The sequence below is a fragment of the Stegodyphus dumicola genome, chromosome 5 (assembly GCF_044657685.1).
Source record: "Stegodyphus dumicola isolate Sdum_Otavi_A_Nest chromosome 5, ASM4465768v1".
In the NCBI taxonomy this organism is placed as follows: domain Eukaryota; kingdom Metazoa; phylum Arthropoda; class Arachnida; order Araneae; family Eresidae; genus Stegodyphus; species Stegodyphus dumicola.
Genome location: NC_140772.1, coordinates 194228207 through 194248444, shown reverse-complemented (window position 1 = coordinate 194248444; position 20238 = coordinate 194228207). Strand labels below are relative to the sequence as shown.

The window sequence follows — 20238 nt, the reverse complement described above, 5'->3', positions numbered from 1 at the left end:
ATTAAAATACTGACTTTGGTTTTCTAATGTTACTAAAATAAATGACATTTATTTTGGAATTGTCGCGACTCCAATTTTGGGAACCACGCTTACTGAGCACCAAAATATATACATTTAAAATGGGACAGCTTTTACACCTTTTACCATGCTAGTAATATCAAAGCGCGTTATATTTTCTAGTGTTTTCTTATTTATCGGGACTATCATAGAAAAATACGTGTATGTTGACGTGTATAAGATATTCAATTTGAGGATAATTATGTCTTATTATTTTCGTGGATATTATCAATGAAGATTTTCCTTACACAGAGTATTTCTGAATTGATTTCAAATAAATTTTACACATTTTATTTGATAACATGAACATTAATTTCCAATTCATTAAGTAGAATGCTTTTTTTTTATTACGAATCTGTCAAATGGGTATGTTACTTTAATTTTTATAACAACTGCGAGCAGGTAAATATGTCAATTGGATAAAAAATAAATAAGCTAAAATAATAGTGGAAATTTTTATTTAAATATTTCATGAACAAATAAACAGTAAAATTTGAATAAAGCCTACATTTTAAACTTCTTGCTTCAAGCTTCACATTCTAGAAAATGCGAAAATATATGCAATATGAATGCTAATTTCAAAATCATTCATTTAAACACTTGTTCAATCAAATTAAACTGTAATACAAGACAATTTCAGCTTTTACACTACTGATTAATAAATGAAAGCTTCCTCTACAAGAGTTAGGTTCTTTAAAATCTTATAAATCAGTTGATGCTCCAAGTTGGTAAAATTGTATTTATATATTTTTTTCACATCTCGTAAATCGTAACAGGATTTCAAAAAAATTTTGCATAAAAAGTCGTAAAAAGATTAATTTATTATTTTAATAGTAAAATTTATGTAGGAATATGTACACCTATTTATCAAGGAGGGAATGAGTCCCTCCCAAACCTGTCTTCCTTTGAATAGATTACCAGCTTAGAATCCAAACGGAAAGTAAACATTATGAAAAAATGTATATAAATATATTTAAATTTTTAAAATCAAATACAATTTTGACACTTATTTTATAAATTATTATCGGTAAAGGAACATTTGATGACTTAGCACTTCAAATATTAGAGTAAAAAGTTAAAAGTATTATCACTTTAAAATAGTTATTTTAAATAGCTATAAAGTTATACGATAATATTTCCAATAGAAAAATAACATTAATTCACTCTACAATGGTTATTAGTATTTAGGTTTGCTTCATTAATCATTGGTGATCATCTCACGACTCAATCTCAGATGATGTTGCTGTAGCTTCTGTATCACTGTCTGTCATATCCAATGTATCCTGAGACACACCTTTACGTTCCTTATATCTGCACTCATGCTTGGAACGTGTTCGCTTTGGAAAGGAACGAAGATTGCCACTGGAAGTCTCCAATAGATATATAATGTACAGCTGTCTCACAATAATGAAAAACATACCTATGAAAAAGCTGTACATGTACTTTACTGTCAGAATGTGCCACATATGTTCCAGGAGAATAGTAATTATTTTAGGGAAGACTAGAATAATAATTACAAATCCTGTTACACAAAATGAACGTAAACTTGGTCGTCGATAACTGCTGCATAGCATGAACATAGAATAAGCGCCCAGAATTCCTGACATTATCAAAGCATCACCAATACTAATGGGAACTTCAAAGAAAAATATGCTACCATTGGCAATGAGTATGGTTAAAAAGTTGAAAACAGTGGGCCACAGCAAACTGTTATATCGATGACGTCTTGTCGATAGACATGCTGAGCACAAGGCTATAAAAGTCAGTGCGCATGGAATAATTCCGGTATATTTATACAATTCAAAATGCACCGATTCATCATTACCTTCAAAATACATTATACACTTTCTTCTTGATACCTGTAAAGGAAAATATTTGGAAATTAGTAATATATTGCATTGTTATAGTAATTAAAAAATTAAAATGAAAAATTATTAAACTTCAAATGTACCTCAAATTATCATTATTTCAGCCAATGATTAAGATAAGACTTCGAATGAATGGTTAAATGAGAGCTACGATATAAGTTACGCAGTGACATCGAAAAGTATCGCAGTAAGTCGAAGATTGTCGAAGCAGAAAGAATAATCTAGTAAGTGAAAATTATACAATACTGAATTATCATACAGAACCGATTTGAGCAGAAAAAGATTTTTTTTATTATCTGAACAGAATATCCAAAGAATTCACGATGAGATTTCAGCATTTTCCTGTCCATGTTATGCCTTTTTTTCGTTGAAATTAATGGATGAAAAACGTGATTTCCGACTAAAGTATGACAATTATCCCAATTTCATTAACAAGGAAAAGAATTCCTTATTGAGGAGAAATATTACTACAGATTTTTATTCCTATTATTGCTGGGTACATAACAGACATGGAGGATAGTCGCTCTGAAATTTGACAGTTTGTTCTATAATATAATCTCCAGAACACACTTAGAAACGTTGTAATACGAGCACTACTACTAGTTTTTCCCTCACCATTGCTTTAAGTGTTACTTGCTGAGAGAGGAGTTTTCTAATGAGAAATAGTCTACCGATGTACCTATGACTTATGAATAAATGAGCACGAAAGACAGCTGAGATTAGAATTTAACAAAGTCGAGCATTTTTCTGAGAAAAAACAAGAAAACAGAATTTTAAAATATTCGAGTTTTATTTCAAAACTAGAATTTAATTTATTTTCCTATTTGTATTCAATATTTTTATCTTGTTTGCTGTCTACGAAGAGGTGTTGATCCAAGAATTACTCGAGCGGCAAAAGCTCTAGCTACTCCAATATTTCTATGCCACCTTCAAAAGGTGAGCTGCTACGTTTAGATCAGGGATTGACAAACTATGGCCCGCCGGAAAGTTACATCCAGCCCGCGGATAGAATTTTAATTTGTCAGTCCGAGGCAAATTAAAAGAAATATATATTTAGATATTATATGTACATCTCCATTTCCACTTCATTTAAATATTGTTTCTCTTCCTTTTTTTCAAAGGACTGATGATTTTTTTACTTTCTCTACTTTTGTTCTACAAAACATAAATAGACGGAAATAGCAAGCACAGATAGCTTTCAATCGGTAAAGGGTTAAAAGCGGAAGTTCTTTATTAGTTGTAGCTGTAGATTGGCGCCAACAAGCGTTATCTTTCTCGAGGAGCAGACATATGGGAATTTAATATAGGAGGGCTCGCCAGCGGCCGAGCGGCGCTGAACACTTGTAGTTCGGTCTGAGGTTCGAATCCCTCGAACGGACTGGCTGCATAGGTGTTTTCGTAGTTTTCCCCATGTGTAACGTGTATACGAGCCAGTTTTCCTTAGAAAGTCCTCCACGAAGGCATCCCTCCCCTTAGGCAGATAGCCCTCGAGGCTTTGTCGTCATTGAATAACCTAATTTTCACCGCGACCGAAAAAACCTAACAAATATAAGAGAATCAGACCTCATATGTGGCAAACTGAGCATTTTTAAGCTCCGGCCGGTGTCATTTTCTTTTGGCGCGAGTTCTAATATTGATTGCGTATGGAAAGATTGCGAACATATAGCATAATTGTGAATAGTGATGAAATTAATTAAAAATATGCTTGGGTTATTCATAAAATATTTCAACGCCAAAATGGATACTAAAAAACGTAAAGTTGATTCAGAGTGCCGTGCTTTTACTGATGAATGGACGTGGAATTATTTTTTTTTACAGTTGTAAAAGATAAACCAAATGTGTCTCATTTGCAATGAAGCTGTAGTTGTCTTCAAAGAATATAACATTTCCCGTCATTTCAAATCCAAGCTTAAGAATTCCGATTAAGAAGCAATGCCTGAATATGAAAGAAAACAAAACGCAGAAGGTCTTTGTAAAAAAAATTATCAGGCCGACAAAATTTTTTCAAGAACGTAAACAGTATCCAAGAGTAACAATGTAACTACGCATGCAAGTTACATTGTAGTGTACAATATGCCTAAAAATAATAAAGATCTCAGTGATGGGGAGTTCGTTAAACAATGCATGCTCCAAGTTTGTGATGTTTTATGTCCAGACAAGAAAAAAAAATTGAGACTAAGGTTATCTCGAAAAACGGTGATGTCTAGAATCGAAGACATCGACAAAAATTTGACATCACAATTAGAGCCAAAGATTGGCCAGTTTAAATTTTGCTCTATAGCTATGGATAAAAGGCATCGATATAAAAGATACTGCTAAATTAGTATTATTTATAAGAGGTATTTATGAGAACTTTGAAATTAACGAGGAACTTGCTTGCATGTGCTCTTTAAAGAAAACTACAACGGGATGTGATATTTTTTTATGAATTTCAAAATGTGCCTGTAACAAATATATGTGATATTACGACCGATAAAGCACCAAATATGACAGGAAAAAAATCTATATTTCTTGGACTCTTTAATCAAAACTATCCCGGGAACAATGTTATTTTTCTACATTGTGTTAAACATCAAGATGCTCTGTAAATCTGCAATTGAATATGAAACCCGTGCTTGTTGCAGTCGTGAAGCTTGTAAATACTATTCGATCTCGTGGGCTTACTCACAGGCCATTTCGAGATTTTTTTCAGTCCGTGCAATCTGAATACCCTGATGTACTGTATTACATGAAAGTAAGGTGGTTTAGTGCAGATGTGCTTTCGAGCGAGTTTGGCAGTTGAAAGAAGATAGCGTGTCGTTCTTCCATGAAAAACAGTGTTCTGCGGAGTGCGAAATGTCAGAAGATACAGATTGGCTTTCGTACTTTGCATTTTCAGATCTTTATCATATGAGCAACTTGAATTTCAAGATGCAAGGGAAAAATCAATTTATCGACGATATCTAGACTCATCTCAAAGCTTTTAAAGTAAAACAATCTATTTGCTGAGCAGCTAGCTAAGAACGACTTGTCTCATTTCCTGAGGTTAAATTCAATACCCCTCAGTAAATGAAAAGAAGCTTAAGAATTATGAAGATGGCTTGAAAAAACTGCATTTTGAGTTCGAACGCAGATTTCAAGATTTCAAAATGAATTGGATATTTTTACCATGTCTTTTAACGTAAATTGTGAAGTAGTGAGGTCAGATTTGCAGCCTGAATTATCTGAGTTGCAATCTGTCAATCATTTCAAGCAGTTTTTTTTAAATATGCCAAATTGAAAGTTCTACAAATCATTATCGAAAGCAAGTTTCTCCCAAATTTAATATCTCACGTCCAGAAAATCAGTGCTATATTTGTTTCATTTTATATATGTGAACAAGTGTTTTCAACTACGAACCTTAAAAAGAATTATTTCAGATGTAGACTGACAGATGTAGACTGAGCATTTAGCCTCGTTCTTTAGAAGCAGTGCAACTCACTTCGAACCTCAATGTAAGGAACTTTCAAAAATAAAATTGCAATTTCATTTATCTCATTAACATATTTAAACTGTAATACTTGTATACTGTTCTTAAATTTCAGAAAAATTTATCTTGGCCCGCCAAACTTTTTTTTTCTCGATTTTTGGCCCGCGACCGAAAAAATTTTGTGGCGATATAACCACTGCTGTGGAAAACAGACGGTAAGAGTTTCTCAGACTGCTATGCAAATAAGCATGAGCGTTGGATGAGTGAAATAAATCCTGTATGTAAACATCCTTCAAAGAAAGAAGTAACGAAGATCTGCCTCAAACTGGTACCCAAAATAATGACGCCAGAGATAAGAAACATTGAGCTGAATGTTCTCAAAATCTGCTCTCCATACTAACAGAGATGAAATTTTATTAACAGTGACTGACTGAATAATTGTGACCCAAAAATGTAGCACGACTGCATAGTGTAGAAATTTGGTGGGGTTGCTCGGACTTTACAAAAATTTAAAACATTGAAATCTGCTGGAACGATTTTGAGAACCATTCTTTAGAAGCAGTTGGGACTACTGTTTGCTGATTATATACCCCATAAGTGGAAATGGCGTATGTGGCTACGTAAGATCACGACACAGACCTGTTATATAACATGTCATAATGACAAAAGCTGTGGAAAAATGAGCAGAAATATTACCTTTTTGTACGACAATGCTGTAACGCCCAAATCTCAGATTGACATTTGGCAATAACGATTTCAGCTTATTCCCCACGTGCTAAATTCATCAGACCTGACCCCAAGTAACATTTTATTCTAAACTCTGAAACACCACTTACATGTCTGACGTTACGGCGGTGATGATGATGTTTTAAAGGGTAAGAATAGTTTAAAGTACGGGATAAAACATTTTTTTTCCTGCTCGATTCCAGGTTATGCAGTCTTTTTTTTTTTTTTTTTTTTCAATTTAATTTTGATTCATATGAAAAAAGTGCTATTGTTTCAAAAATTTAACAGCCTAAAAATAATAAAACGAATTTAGGCGAGTGCATTATGGATCGTTACATTTTGCTTTTCTGGTACATAGACATGGTTGAATATCAAACGTATACCGGAATATCCCTTGTTACTCATGTTATATGGAGTGTAAAATCAGTCAAAAAATATTCGTCAATAATAGAAAAAACGCTCTTAAAAGCATCGTGCCGGTAACTATTCTGATATATTTATTTTAAAACTTACCACTTCATTGCGCATTTAGAAGACCTATTCGAAATTCGTTCTGTATTCGAAATCTGCAAAAACGAACCCCTCCCTCACTAGCGGGTACTTAGCCGACTTTATTGTAGAAGTACCTAATAGTTGGGCCACAGTTACCTCCTATGAAGGGACAGACAGCAATGTCTTAATGGGTATCGAAAGTGGGCCCTTTGGTACCGCAGTAGGTTCCTCACCGTCTGAGCAGCGCAAAAAGGAAACATACTCGATACGGCTGTTTTATTAAATTCATTATACAAATCCCTAAATAGGTTAGATTACTTGAATATCGCCAAATACACGAGGTTTACCTGGCTAAAGGGAGGGATGGTTTCGTGTAGGAATTTCTGTGGGAAACGAGCTCATTACATGGGGAAAACCAAACAAGCAGCCATCCCATTTGGCTTAGATCGAAGCCGAGTTGAAACCCCACTATTCGGTGGTCTTAATTAATAGGACATTTGTGGGGCTAAGCCGATAAACAAAAATTGCTCCAGTCGACCCTTGCATAGAATGTCATCACTAGCTAACCAATCGATATTTATTCTTCTCACTTATTCACAGTGACCTCATGACATAGCTACTCATGGCATGAAATAAGCATTGGTTGTTTTGGCATGGATTCTTTGACCAGAAATTAACCGTTAACCAGAAAGTATTTCATACATTGATCGTTAATTGCTATCTTTTGCTGAAATACAAAAAGAATATCAAAGTAAGGAAAAAAGGAGCAATTTTTTAAAAATACCAAAACGAAAGAAAAAACATCAGTATACTCAAAAAATGCGTAAGCAATAAAAGATCTTGCACAATTTTTTTCCTCAATAGAAATATGAGCTCACTCTCTATCGTTCTGTTAAATTCAGTTTTTGCGTCTTATAACACTTGTCTTGTTTTCAAAGCAAGTGCACTAAAAAGTTTCAAAAGTATGTTATTCTGTTTCAGACACTTTATTTATTGAAACAATAAAACTAAGATATATTTCTTATGTTTAGAAAAAACTTTACTACAATCGAAACGGGCTAATGACAAAAATATACCTGGTCTCTGAAAATCGGCGCATCTTTGTAGAGAAAAGTCTCTGGCGTGTATTGTTCTATAACCAAAAAGATCCAAATTAAATATTTTAAGATAGTTGTTGATATAATTTGGGAAAACTTCCAACATAATATTTTTCTCAATCGCCTTCAAATAAATGATACCCGTAGACTCAGGGCCGGTGTTAATCCAGTATTGGGTCCTAGACAACATTAAATTTGAAGCCATATTTCTAACGAAATCTTAATATCACTTCTAGTATAACCAAAAAGATATATAACTATGATCAACAATGAGTCGCAAAAAATTTAAATTTTTCGTTTTCAGATTTTTATTTCAGTTTAACAGTTTGAGAGAATCTTTTATTCCGCATAAGCTTAACTGTAGTATAGCTATTTCTTTCCTGTTTTATTAAACTCTTAAATATTAATCTTAAATGTTTTTTTTAAAAGCTCTTTTTAAAACAGAGAAAGATCTTTGTCTCCTGTTGCATTACTTACAAACATATTTAGTAAAATTCTTAGAAATATTTCTTTATAAGAGAGTGGTATATAACACCTGGACTTCGCTTCAACTCATCGTCAGGTTCTTTAAAATAAATATCGTGGAAAAAAATTTTTTTGTTGTACAATTTGAATAATGTACTAATTATGCTGTTGCCCATGAAACTGCCGCTAAGCAGCGTGATTTAGTCCCAATTATGAATAAGTATCTAGAAAACACATTCCTAATATCAGTGCTTTCCTTTAATGTAACCCGATTAATTCGCTAGAATCCAACTTTTCTTTTTAAGAACAAGGATGTGAATTATCTATTATTGCTGTATTTTTTCTTTGTATTCTGAATACAATGATTAAAATTTGTGATTTGAACTGAAATTGGAGAATTATGGGATCCTACCAAAAAAAGTAGTGTTAATGGATATAATAATGTCAGCTGAATACGGCAGACCAATTAGTAGTAGATTGGAACAATTACCTGTGGGAAATTTGTACTCATGGGCTTTCTAAATACAGCTTCCGGTAAAATCGTCAAGCCTAACAAAATAGTAGAAATCGACGAAAAACCTCTTTACGAAGCAAATCAGATGCTGGCTATTTATTAAATAAGTAGTCCTCTGTTCCTTCAGAATTCCCTCAGGAACGATTGGCGCAATTTTAGTGAGATCTCCATCAACTTTCAGAATTCAATGATTGTCAATTTTCACAGCCCATGGAGTAATATGCAAGTACCTCGTAAAATTTTCCTTGTTGCTTTTCACTTTCATTTCTGTGTTCACTTTCTAGTTTCTCTTCATCGACTGATGCTGAAAATATATCTGCAATTTTTTTCCTTTTTTTTTTTCTGTAAAATACTTAAGAGTGCATTTGTTGTTTTAACTTTCCTTCCTCTATTTCGAAATCCTGATTTATGCCGATATCTCATAATCCGTATTTTGTGAAATTCTGATAAAGTGATTAAATAAATCGTAGAATAAATAAAAAGTATGTTTATATTACTTTGTTACAATGGTAACAGTACTTGCAAACGGGCGAACATAGAACATACATATACACTACGCAAAAACAAAAAATGGGACAAGTTCTATATCTCCCGTTCCACTGGGCCGATTGACGAAATTCAAATTGCGTTTTCCACGCCTCGAAAGCGCGACTTAGGATATATATTAGATTTGTATATAGCACTGTCCTAATATAGGTATTTTTACACAAAATCAGAATTTTTCTGGAATGACATGCCAATGTTTTTCCATATTTCGATTCTGGGACTTAATTTATGCCAAACTGCCAAGTTTTGTAAAAATCGCATGGGCACTTTTTTGAAAATTAGCTCTAAAAATTTTAGCTCGTCGATGTTAATTGAATTCGATATATATTTATTAATCTGTTTTTTTTTTATTAAACTTACTTGATTCCTTCTTTTCAGAATTCGAAATTTAGGCTTAATCCAAACATAATTCGCAATGTTTTTTATAATTTTTTTTTAATTTGTATTTTAAAATATTTTTTATAAATTTTTCGAAAACTTTTTTTGTTATAACCTATAACATTTTTAACATCTTAAATTAGATGCATTTCTAGGCACACCTGCAAAAAATAGAGTTTTTTTTATTCAAAATTTTCTAAGATATATACGAATTTACATATTGGAAAGTTTTGACATTTGGCATCCTGTTTTTGAGCGATAATAACGCTAAATGTGGTTAACGCACTTTGTTAAAAATCCTTTGAAAGTATAAACGATGACTTTTTTCCGCTCGTCTGCAATGAAAACAAGACAAGGAAAATAGGTTGCTATAAATTAAGAAATTCACCAAGTAAATTATTATTTGCGAAAACTGAAAAAATAAGCCAAGATAAATTTTTGAATTTCTCCGTAAACTTCGCACCAAATTTTACAAAACTTTTTATTTAGGCATAATTTGAGAGGTAGAATTGAAATATGGAAAACATTTGGCATGCCATTTCAGAAGAAATCCGATTTTGTGTCAAAATACCTAAGTTAGAATGCTGCCATATATAAATCTAATATATACCTTAAGTCGTGCTTTCGAGACATGAAAAACTGAATTTGAACTGTCCCTTTTGTTTTTCTCGCAGTGTACGGTTATGCATATTTGGAATTGTGTATACACAACTCCAGACACTAAGTATATACACTGCCTCTCACTAAAGGAGTTGGGCACAATTATGTATCCGAATAAAACATGTATAGCTTCTTTAATCAAGTACATTCAAGCCGACCTAAATATTATACTATTCTCCAAATGATTTTTCAACAATAAGTGAAACAATTTACATCAGTCTAAGGAACAAAATACGAGACTTATCGAATAGCAAAAAATTGACTGGAACTGAAACTTCATTAAAAAATCTTTATGTTATCCCCAAATTGGAGAAAGTATTATACAGCATTACATTACATATTATTACGGAAAAATTACGGTTACAAATAGGATTCAGAGCTTGCTAAAATTACATTTTAAGTATTGAACTTTTAACCACAGAGAATTCATATCCAATACATTTCACTGATTACGGCAGAACACGTTAAGACTACTTGCTGAGGAGAAATTATAACTCCGTGGATGGCCTTTTTTAGAGAAACAGACTCGTATTCACGTTACACGTAGGAAAAATCACAAAAATGTCCATTAGCCGGTATTCGAGTCGAGATTGAAATACCAGATCGATCGGCATTCGAGCCAGACCGAAGTGGTCTTAACCACTCACCTACTGATGAAAACTTAGTAAGACTTTTCTAATATTTCATTTGGAAAAACATCAGCATATTGCAATGTGCTGTTATCACTAATGGTACCGTGACTGATTCAATTAGGAAAAAACTGGGTTCAAAACCGCATGTGCTGTCTATTAAGGGCACATATCTATGCATATGGATCTCCTGCGAATGTACTAAAATTTTTCTACTTACCGTGTTAGATTATACATGTAAAATTAGGTAAAAATTTAAATTATAAGGATTCATATAATTGCCTTTTGAGAAAAATATCTAAATGAGCATCAGATGGTTAACCTTTTGCGTTTTGATTTCTCATCGCGCCTGTTCTGTTCAACAAATCAGATTTATTTTTGGTATATATTCTTTTGACAAATTTGAAAATATTATAAAAATTTATTTTATATACAAACTTATAGTATATAAAATAATCTTATAAGAGAAAATCTTATAAGAGATTTAAATCTCATAGCTTTTCTTTTAGAAAAATCTAAACGTTAACTGCTTTAAAACAACCAACAGTAAACAAATTCTATGGCTTTCGTAAATTTCATTCAAATCAGTTTCCAACCCACCCACTCTTAATCGCCTCATTTTCATTATCAGTTTTAAAAGCCTACAGCATATTCATTTAGTGATGAATGATTACACTAGAGCCCAACTCAGCGGCTGAACTCTGAACATCGCTGGTAGTTTAAAAAAGATTTAAATCAGGGGATTGCATGGGATGTTCGCGATGAGTAATGTGAATACTAATAAGTTTCCCTTAAAAATTCGGCTTACAGCGGTTCAGAAGTAAAGTTTCTGAAAGCTGATAATTGGACCCGGCTTCAGGTCCTGACAAACGGGCTGGCTCCGAGTGTTTTTCGTGGTTTTCCACATGTATAACGTGGATGTGAATCAGTTTCCTTCAAAAAGTCCTACCTGAAGGCATCCCTCCCTTTACGCTCGTGCGTTTTGCCATAATCAAACAACCAAAATCAAGGCCTCAAAATGATCTTGGCAAAGGATCCCTCCTGCCCTTTAGACACATAGCCATCGCGTGATTTGCCGTAATTCAATTTATAATTTGATCAATTTTTTATCACTCCGTATTATTTAGCATTCTGAAAGAGTAGTTCCTGTTTTGATATTTAGAAAATGCCAAAAAATTTTTTTAGGAATTAACAAGTGCGGAAAATATCGAAACTAGCACAACACATCTGAAGCACGCGGTTTAAATGGCGAAAACTGAAGGATATGGTAACAAGAGGGTAGACATTTATTGAAAAATTATATTTTAGAGGAAATCGAAGTTTACGGCAGTTGTTAATATCAAACACAACATTTAGTTTTTTTTTTTTACATAGTACACAAACAACTTAGAAGACAATGAAACAAATCAATGGAAAATAATTTAATTAATTTCATTGAAATCAGTACAAAAGAGCGGAATGACAAAAGAGCGGAATGAGGGTCGTAATTGGAATTTTTCAGGCATTCAATTAATAATGATCAATTAAATATGACAAAGCACTCAAGAACTCTCTGCCTAATGGAAAGCCTATTTTGTTGAAGAAATAATAAATAAGATAATTATGTTATACACGAGGAAGACCACACAAACGCTTATGCAGCCAACCCATTCGCGGGGCTGAAATTATATTTACTGAGTAATTTTTGGAGAGCATATATGCTTGATAGTGTTTGCGATTGACAAGCTTAGTTGTAGTGCAAAACATTATCTTTGTGTCTTCTAGTGAGTTCATGTAAAAATAGCTTTGAGTATTACATCAATGTACAGGTACTTTGTTATAGCGGCTCCTGACCACATTAGGCGATTTTAGATTTGAACCAAGATCGTGAAGCGCGATAGTAAAAATAAACAACACGATATACTATAATAACATTCCCATGTCGTTTCTGAGAATGTGTTTTAAGAATACTTATCTATATCATTATTATTTCATCGTATGTAGTTCTGGGTCTTGAGTAGCTACCAGGCGCTTCGGCTGGTGGTGGATAGCCGGATGTCCTGTACTATCTGAGAGGATAACTTGGACTAATAAATAAGAAGCAACGAACCCCGGTCCCGTAATGATGGTGTTAGAGAATGTAATTTCTGAAAATCAATTAACACAAAAACATACGTTATAAGCACATTATGAATCGTCAAAATTGAGCTTTTAAAGTTTCAGCACAACTTTGCAACAGTACTTAAATGTAAGCTTTGTAAACAATTTTATTGTTCTTAATTCTGATAGTAAACAGATAATGTTTACAAAAATGATTTGTTGATTTGTAACGTGGGAACATCACCCTGTTTCTAATGCAATATATAATGTCCTGAAACGTTTTTCCTGTACCCACTACAATAGATAACATCTTCAAAATATGCACCTGCACAACTATGTATATCGCAATGTATATCATGTAATTTAATCCTTTTTACTTGAGCTAATTTAACGCTGAAAGGTAGGAGTACCGTTGATGCCGCCGCCGGTGGCAGTACTTTTAGTGCTCACTGAAGTCAGAATTTCCATCACGACTCGAGGAATGAGGCCAGAATATTGTTAGTCTTCTAGTTAGTGTGTGGGGCTAATACCTACTTACTTAAGGTAAATATTAGGTGGCCCCCCCTCACTTCTACATAGCATAACTCGTGCCTGGGGTGAATGACACTATGGTTATAGTGTCTTAACGGAACCTCTGAAATGCCTGGAAACTTTTAGAGTATTTTGCCTTACCCAGCAACAGCCAGTACTGGGTTGACCTTTTTACATGCACTTTCTTAGCTTATATACGGCCGAAAAGGACAATATAACAAGAAATTCTGCTTTTGTAGTCAAAACCTTTAAGGTAGACCTTTTTTCTCAAAACAAGGAACCCCATAGGAAATCAATCGAAGGAGCATAAATGAATCCTTCATCAAGTTACTCAGTCAATATCTGGAGAAATGCAGGAAGCTATTAAAAGCATGAATGCATCTCTTGATAAAAAAAAAAACAGAAACGTAAAGATACTTTAAAAAACCAAAGGGGAAAAGGTGCCAAAAGAGACAGACATGAAAGTTATACCTTCGGGGAGGCTGTTACGGTGGTCAAGATAGCTGTGATCATTGAGGGACATACTGGAAAACGTTTATCGGAGGAACAGGCTACTGAAACTGGTAACGCTGAGTACTTTAGGTATTCTCAATACTAAAGAGTTACACCTGAGCTCTACTAAGGGGAAGTTAACAGACGCCAACTCTTCTGCCTAAGAGTACATAAATCTAAAAGCAGTGATCAACGATATTCTCTGGAAACGCTGAAGCAATTTCCAACGAGGCCCTGCTTCTTTTTGCAATTTTTAAAATTGCAGACATTCTTCGTTAACATAAGGTTTCATGCTGTGGCCATTTTCGCACAATGGCATCCACCTTAGTAAATTAAAGATTGTTAATGTCATAATCACAAAAAAGCAATCTATATATTTTAGAATAAACAATGCGAATTCAAAAACCTCATCAAAAATGAATAATATAAGAACACGCGGCCAGCGCAAAAATGCAACGGGGAAAGTGCAGAATTGCCCACTGCTTGGCGCGTTTTTAAGAATTGCACATACTCGGTATCCATGTGCACGTCGACCTATTTTCACTTAAAAATAATCCCAGAATTGCACAAAAATGGCATTGCCCACTCCCTTGACTTTATCCATGCGCACATCGACCTATTTTCACTTTAAAAGAAAATTGACAAAAATCCAATTCTTCTTACTCTTGTAAAAAGCGCCAAACAAATAAGTGGGCGATTCTGAACTTTAATGCCAATGCAACACCGTTCTATTATACAGTTACGTGGAGAGGTATAAGAACATGCAACCAGAAACTGGCCAGATACTCGGTTGATTGGCGATTCATTCTCGGAGGCCGCTATAACAAAGAAGTACCAATGAAACTTTTCCTTGTGTAATTTTTATAGCTGGTACTAAAAGGGTTAAACAAGAAGCAGTTTATCGATACAATTTGCCAATCTTTTCATACATATATATTCTTTTATTCTTTTAATATCAATAAATACGACGTAAGTATGCATGCTTGCATTGGCGAATGTTACGAGAAATTAAATACAATTTGCTTTCTTTCCTGTTAAATTAAAGAGTCGTCTGAAATACTGAAACGAAAGTTCTAGAGCAAAAAGTTCAATTTAATTATTTCGCTCAGATGTCCTGAAACGTTTTTCCTGTTAGTTACCCGAGTCGAGAGTTAGTTAATACAAATTATGTTTTAATGTTTTCCCCTTAAATAGTGCAAATGCGAATCAATTTACTTTATAATGGCTTTTAGGTAGACATCCTACTCCGTATTCTAATAGCCCAAATGTGCTTAATTCAATTAAAGGATAATAAAACAATCTATTAAAAATTTGAGCTTAAATGGTATGGCTTTCGCCATATGTATCATACGGATCCATAAGCATTTTTTAAAATAATTTTGGAATATAATATCAGTTATTTAAAGTTACATGATCATGATTAAATTTTAAAAAAATGATGTATGTACTGAAACACAACTTGATATTTTCCATGCAAAAAAAGGTTCCTTAGTAAAATGTGATGTTCTTCCCTATAAACTTTATATTAACTTTGAAAAGCTATAATACAAGCTATAATAACTAAGAAAGATCAAAACATTTAGTTCGCACTCTTCCTAAATGCACATCAATGTGTAACGCAATGAATATGGTGTATTTACGACATACACGTCAGCAGGGGCCCTCCAGGAAGTTCGAAATGACATGCTAGCATTCACCAGCAAACGACAGCCATCCTTCCCATTAGAACTCGGGTAAAGTTTTATGAAACATTTTGGTAAACCTATGTAGCTAATTTTTTGTGATTAAGAATGCACTGAAGTGTGTAGTGTTATGTATATGATACATAACACCACAATTTACTGAACTGCATCTTTAATAAATACGTATATAAAGAATTGTTTCTCTTTTTTTCCGGGGGCAAGAGGCACTACGAAAGTCAACTTGGGCAATTTTAACGTTCAGAAAGGTTTGCCAATATCAAAGCTAATTTTCCTTTTGTTCTAGCAACCTGTAGTTGGCGTTTCTAGTGATACAAATATGTTCATAGAACACCCATGATGTATATGCTCCAATGCTTATAATAGATTGCTTGGAAAACCTTCACAATTACGTTATTGAAAGTCTAATAATCTATTATATGTACTTTCAAGAAGAGAATGCTTATACAGAAATAAAATAGAAAATAAAGTATTGGGTTAGTCGGATTGCGGCAAATCACCCAATAACTGTAGGCCTAGGACAAATGACTCCGTGGAAAACATTTTAAGGAAAATTAACCTACAACCACGTTACATATGGGGAAAGCTAAAATGCAGCCAGCTCGCTCGTCGCAAATTGATTCTCGGTCCGATTACCAACGCTCGGGGATTTAACCTGCAGGCCACTTGTGAGCACAAGTAGTCTCTTACAATGGCGTAGGGAACCATGTATAATTCAGATTAAAGAACGGGAAGTTAAATGGTTTATTACTCAAAATAGTAAAAAGCAAAATTCTATCGGCATTGCAAATTTATAGTAAGCACTTTTTTTTCAGAAGGTGCTGAACAAAATAAATTTCTTAACTTGCATGATACACTTGAATATTGCAAGTTATTTTCAAGTAAATTATCTACCTTTTTAACGCTTAATTAAAAATTTATCCAAATTATGATTACTTACCTTTAATTTAAGAAATCTTCACACACGAGTTTCCACTCTGCAAATAGCATATTACACCAAATACTAAATTATTAAGGTATATACACCAAGGTAAAGACTTTTATCATTGAATTCTTTTGCATGGTTCGGTTTTATTTATCAGTAATTTGAAAACATTATTCCTGAAATATTAAATATAACTGATGGAATGAAACGTTAACAGCATCGCAAAAAGTGAACGAAAACGTTTTGCAGAAAATAAAAGCAAAATTTCATACACTTTCACACAGCGATGGGTTTATTGAAGCTTGAACTCTAAATACTGTAAAAATTCAAAAAATAGATAAAAATAAAATTCAAACAGCTTCTGCACAAAACCTAGTACGGAAGAGTTGTTAAACGTGCCTACTGACACGTGAGAAATATTTCAACATATTGTTTACTACTATATAAACTTGAAAATAAAATGTGCATTAGAGAATTCATTGCTACAGCAGCAAAAAAACCCGTTTTTAGAACTTCAGAGATAATCTTCATTGAAAAAAAATATTTTACGTACTTCGCCTTATAATTAAAAATTGCAGTAAACTATCAAGTCAAACAGACTTCTAATGCGTCAGACTGTCTTTGTAGTAGGAAGTACCATAAACGCAGGAAAACAGCAGATAAAGCTGATGTTACGGTTGAAGTGACCAGAAGAAATTATTGAATAAGAAAACGGTACTGAATTGTGAGAGTTACGAGTTTTGTATATGATATTTACTATAAAATAAGACCCCATCAAAAATATAACTCTCCATGCATTCTAAAATGAATTTTAAGAAACAAAAGTATAACTGAATATTTATTTTGTCTTGGAGTGTTTCTTAGAAATTTAGCTGCCTTTTCCCTTGCAACAATAGCCATCCAAGGAACTTTTAGTGGTGTTATTTATTTGTTTTTAGGAGATCAGTGACCAGTGTGGGTGTATATACACTGCACAAAAACTAGTACATAACAGTGTATATATATATATATATATATATATATTTACTCCAAATTGAATTGACTAAAATGCTTCATAAGAATAAGTTCTTTGAGTATCAGCATTGGTTTATAATTCCTTCTATTCGCGGAAATTTTTGGCCTGACTAGAATTGCCGGTTTGGCTTTAACTTATAACTCGAGTAAAGACGAAACACTTTCGTATTTACGTATTTTTATCAATTATTGTTCATTGAACGGGAGTTGGTTTGTTCCCCTTGAAAAGTCAACTAATTTCCGATCAATGACAATGATTACACGTTTTAATTTTTCCTTTTACAATTGAAATTTTATTCTTCATGATGATTTAACTCCAGAGTCCGTTAAAACATTATTAACATTTGGCTTTCAAATTACTTCAAAACATCTTTCAAAATATAACTTACCAGTATGGATTCACACTTTTAAATTAATTCTACTTTAATTAAACTTAGGAGATAATATAATCAATTAATCAATACTGTTTAGGAAATAAATTATTATCAACTAACTTTGCAGCAATTGCGCAAGTAGTAATAACTTGTATTCGCACTAAATGGATTTAAGATCATACAACATTATATATATATATATACATACACATTGCAAATCAATTCAGGTGGGAATCTACTGTACTGGTCACTGATATGCCTAAAAACAAATATTATAAACAAATTTATTTGAAATACATGTAAAAATATTTCATTTCTTATTATTTTATGCTACAGACATTTGCACGAAAATATTCAGAGCACTCTCCCTTATTAAGCAGATGGCAATATCTGACAATTATTCCGCAATGTCCGGACTGTAATTATATAAAATTGATTATTGCAACTCTCCATAACAGTGGTTCTAGCAAAGGAAATACACATGGAATCTCTCAAAATTCTAAATGGGCATTCGATCTTCGCTCTCACACCGAATTTACAGCTCTACTAAGGCTTTTGTAACACTTTGTAATTTTATGTAATGAATATATGTGACCACAAAATTCTTTAGAAGTGCAAAAAGTTAGTAATCTCTTCAATATTTGACTAGAAATGAAAATGTTATAGATAAAGAGCAGTTTGAAATTTAACCAAGAGTACCACAAAGTACATGTGTAGAGTTATTAGGTATTTTTGAAGAAGCAGACATGAAAAAATGTGCAGCGCCCTCGCCGGGACTCGAACCCTGGAACTCTCGAATACTAGTCGAGTAGGCTTCCAGTTACACGACGAAAGCATGCGGAAAGGACGCAGAAAATACCTTATATACTCACTCTTTTAAAGGGTGACTGGGGATTAAGGAACTCAATCGTCAAATCGTGGTGGTGACAAATTATGATCCACCACCTTTTTTCGGGCGCCACTTGTAGAGTCATTGGGTTATTTAAGCAGGAGACGTGAAAAATGTGCAGTGCCCTTGCCAGAGCTCGAACTCTAGACCTCTCGAGTACACGATCAGTGTGCTTCCAATTATACTACGAAGGCATGCGGAAAGAAGAGACAAACTACCTTACTCCCCTATAAATTACTTTTAAATTATGAACATTTTCTTTGAGTAGAACTTAGCCATAATCTTCTGCATTCTTGCAATGTAACAAGATCTAGACTCTGAAATAAAATGGAAAGTGTACTTAAACAACTCCAGCATACATCAAGCCGAACTCTCAGCAATAAACGCTGTCATTAACATTACATCAATAAAAAATTTCTCGAAAATATCCATTAACTCAGACAGCCAAGCAGCCATACTCTCTATCCGAAATCCAGACAACCGTTTTCACATGGGCCATGAAATTAATCAAATCTCTAAAGATCTCAATACTGAAATAACCATGATATATAATACTTCTTTTTCTGCGTTAAAAATTGAATTTCACAATTAGCAAATTTGCTAATGCTCATGCAAAAGTTCTTTAAATTAATGAAAAATTATCATCAAAATCAAACCTTTCGAAAAGTGGTCATGCATGTTAAGGAAAATAAACATGAAGCCATAAAAACGCATAGAAGTATTCCGTAAAATCAGCTACATACTAGAGAGCTTCTTTTCTGTATAAATAATAGTTTTTAATTTTTTTAAACAAATGGTTTACTTGTCACCACTCGTTTAAAATTCAGAACTCACTAAATTTTTTAATTAGATGAAACAGCAACTTTATACTAATACCAGTATCTCTTTTGCTAGTCTCGTGTCAGCCGAAATAGAATCAGATCATAATAGTCAGATCCTCTTATGAATTATACCAAAGGCTCACAGTCAAAAGAAGCATAATGCACACAATGCCGAGCGAAAATTAAGTTTATATGAATGATGAATGAAACGAAATGAAAAATAAATGAAAGCTTCTTATGTCCCCCTCCCCCCCAAAAATATCGCGGTAGATAAAAAAAAAATTGGTGTAGTCGTACCATCAATCAAAGGTAGGAAAAAGGAAGCCCCCCCCCAATACAAGTCCCTAGTAAAAGCTGAATATTCTACTTGAGCGTGTTGCCTCCGCGCCAAGCTATCTTGTCGGTAAGTATGGTTTTCACACTTCACTTTCAGGAAACTGAAGAAGCATCTGGGCTACTCTGAAACTAGCGATAATAATAATTTCTATAAATATTTTTTTAAAAATACCAACTCCATTACAACACCACTCATC

At 33.4% G+C, this 20238-nt stretch overlaps 1 long non-coding RNA gene across 1 annotated transcript; it reads right to left on the bottom strand.

Annotated features, from left to right (window-relative positions):
• Positions 1–498: 498 nt before the first annotated feature.
• On the bottom strand, positions 499–17290 carry LOC118204373 (uncharacterized). Its single transcript, XR_004760779.2, has 2 exons — positions 17161–17290; positions 499–1916 (listed from the first exon to the last, which is right to left on the bottom strand). It is a non-coding gene; the product is annotated as an uncharacterized LOC118204373 (long non-coding RNA).
• Positions 17291–20238: the final 2948 nt, after the last annotated feature.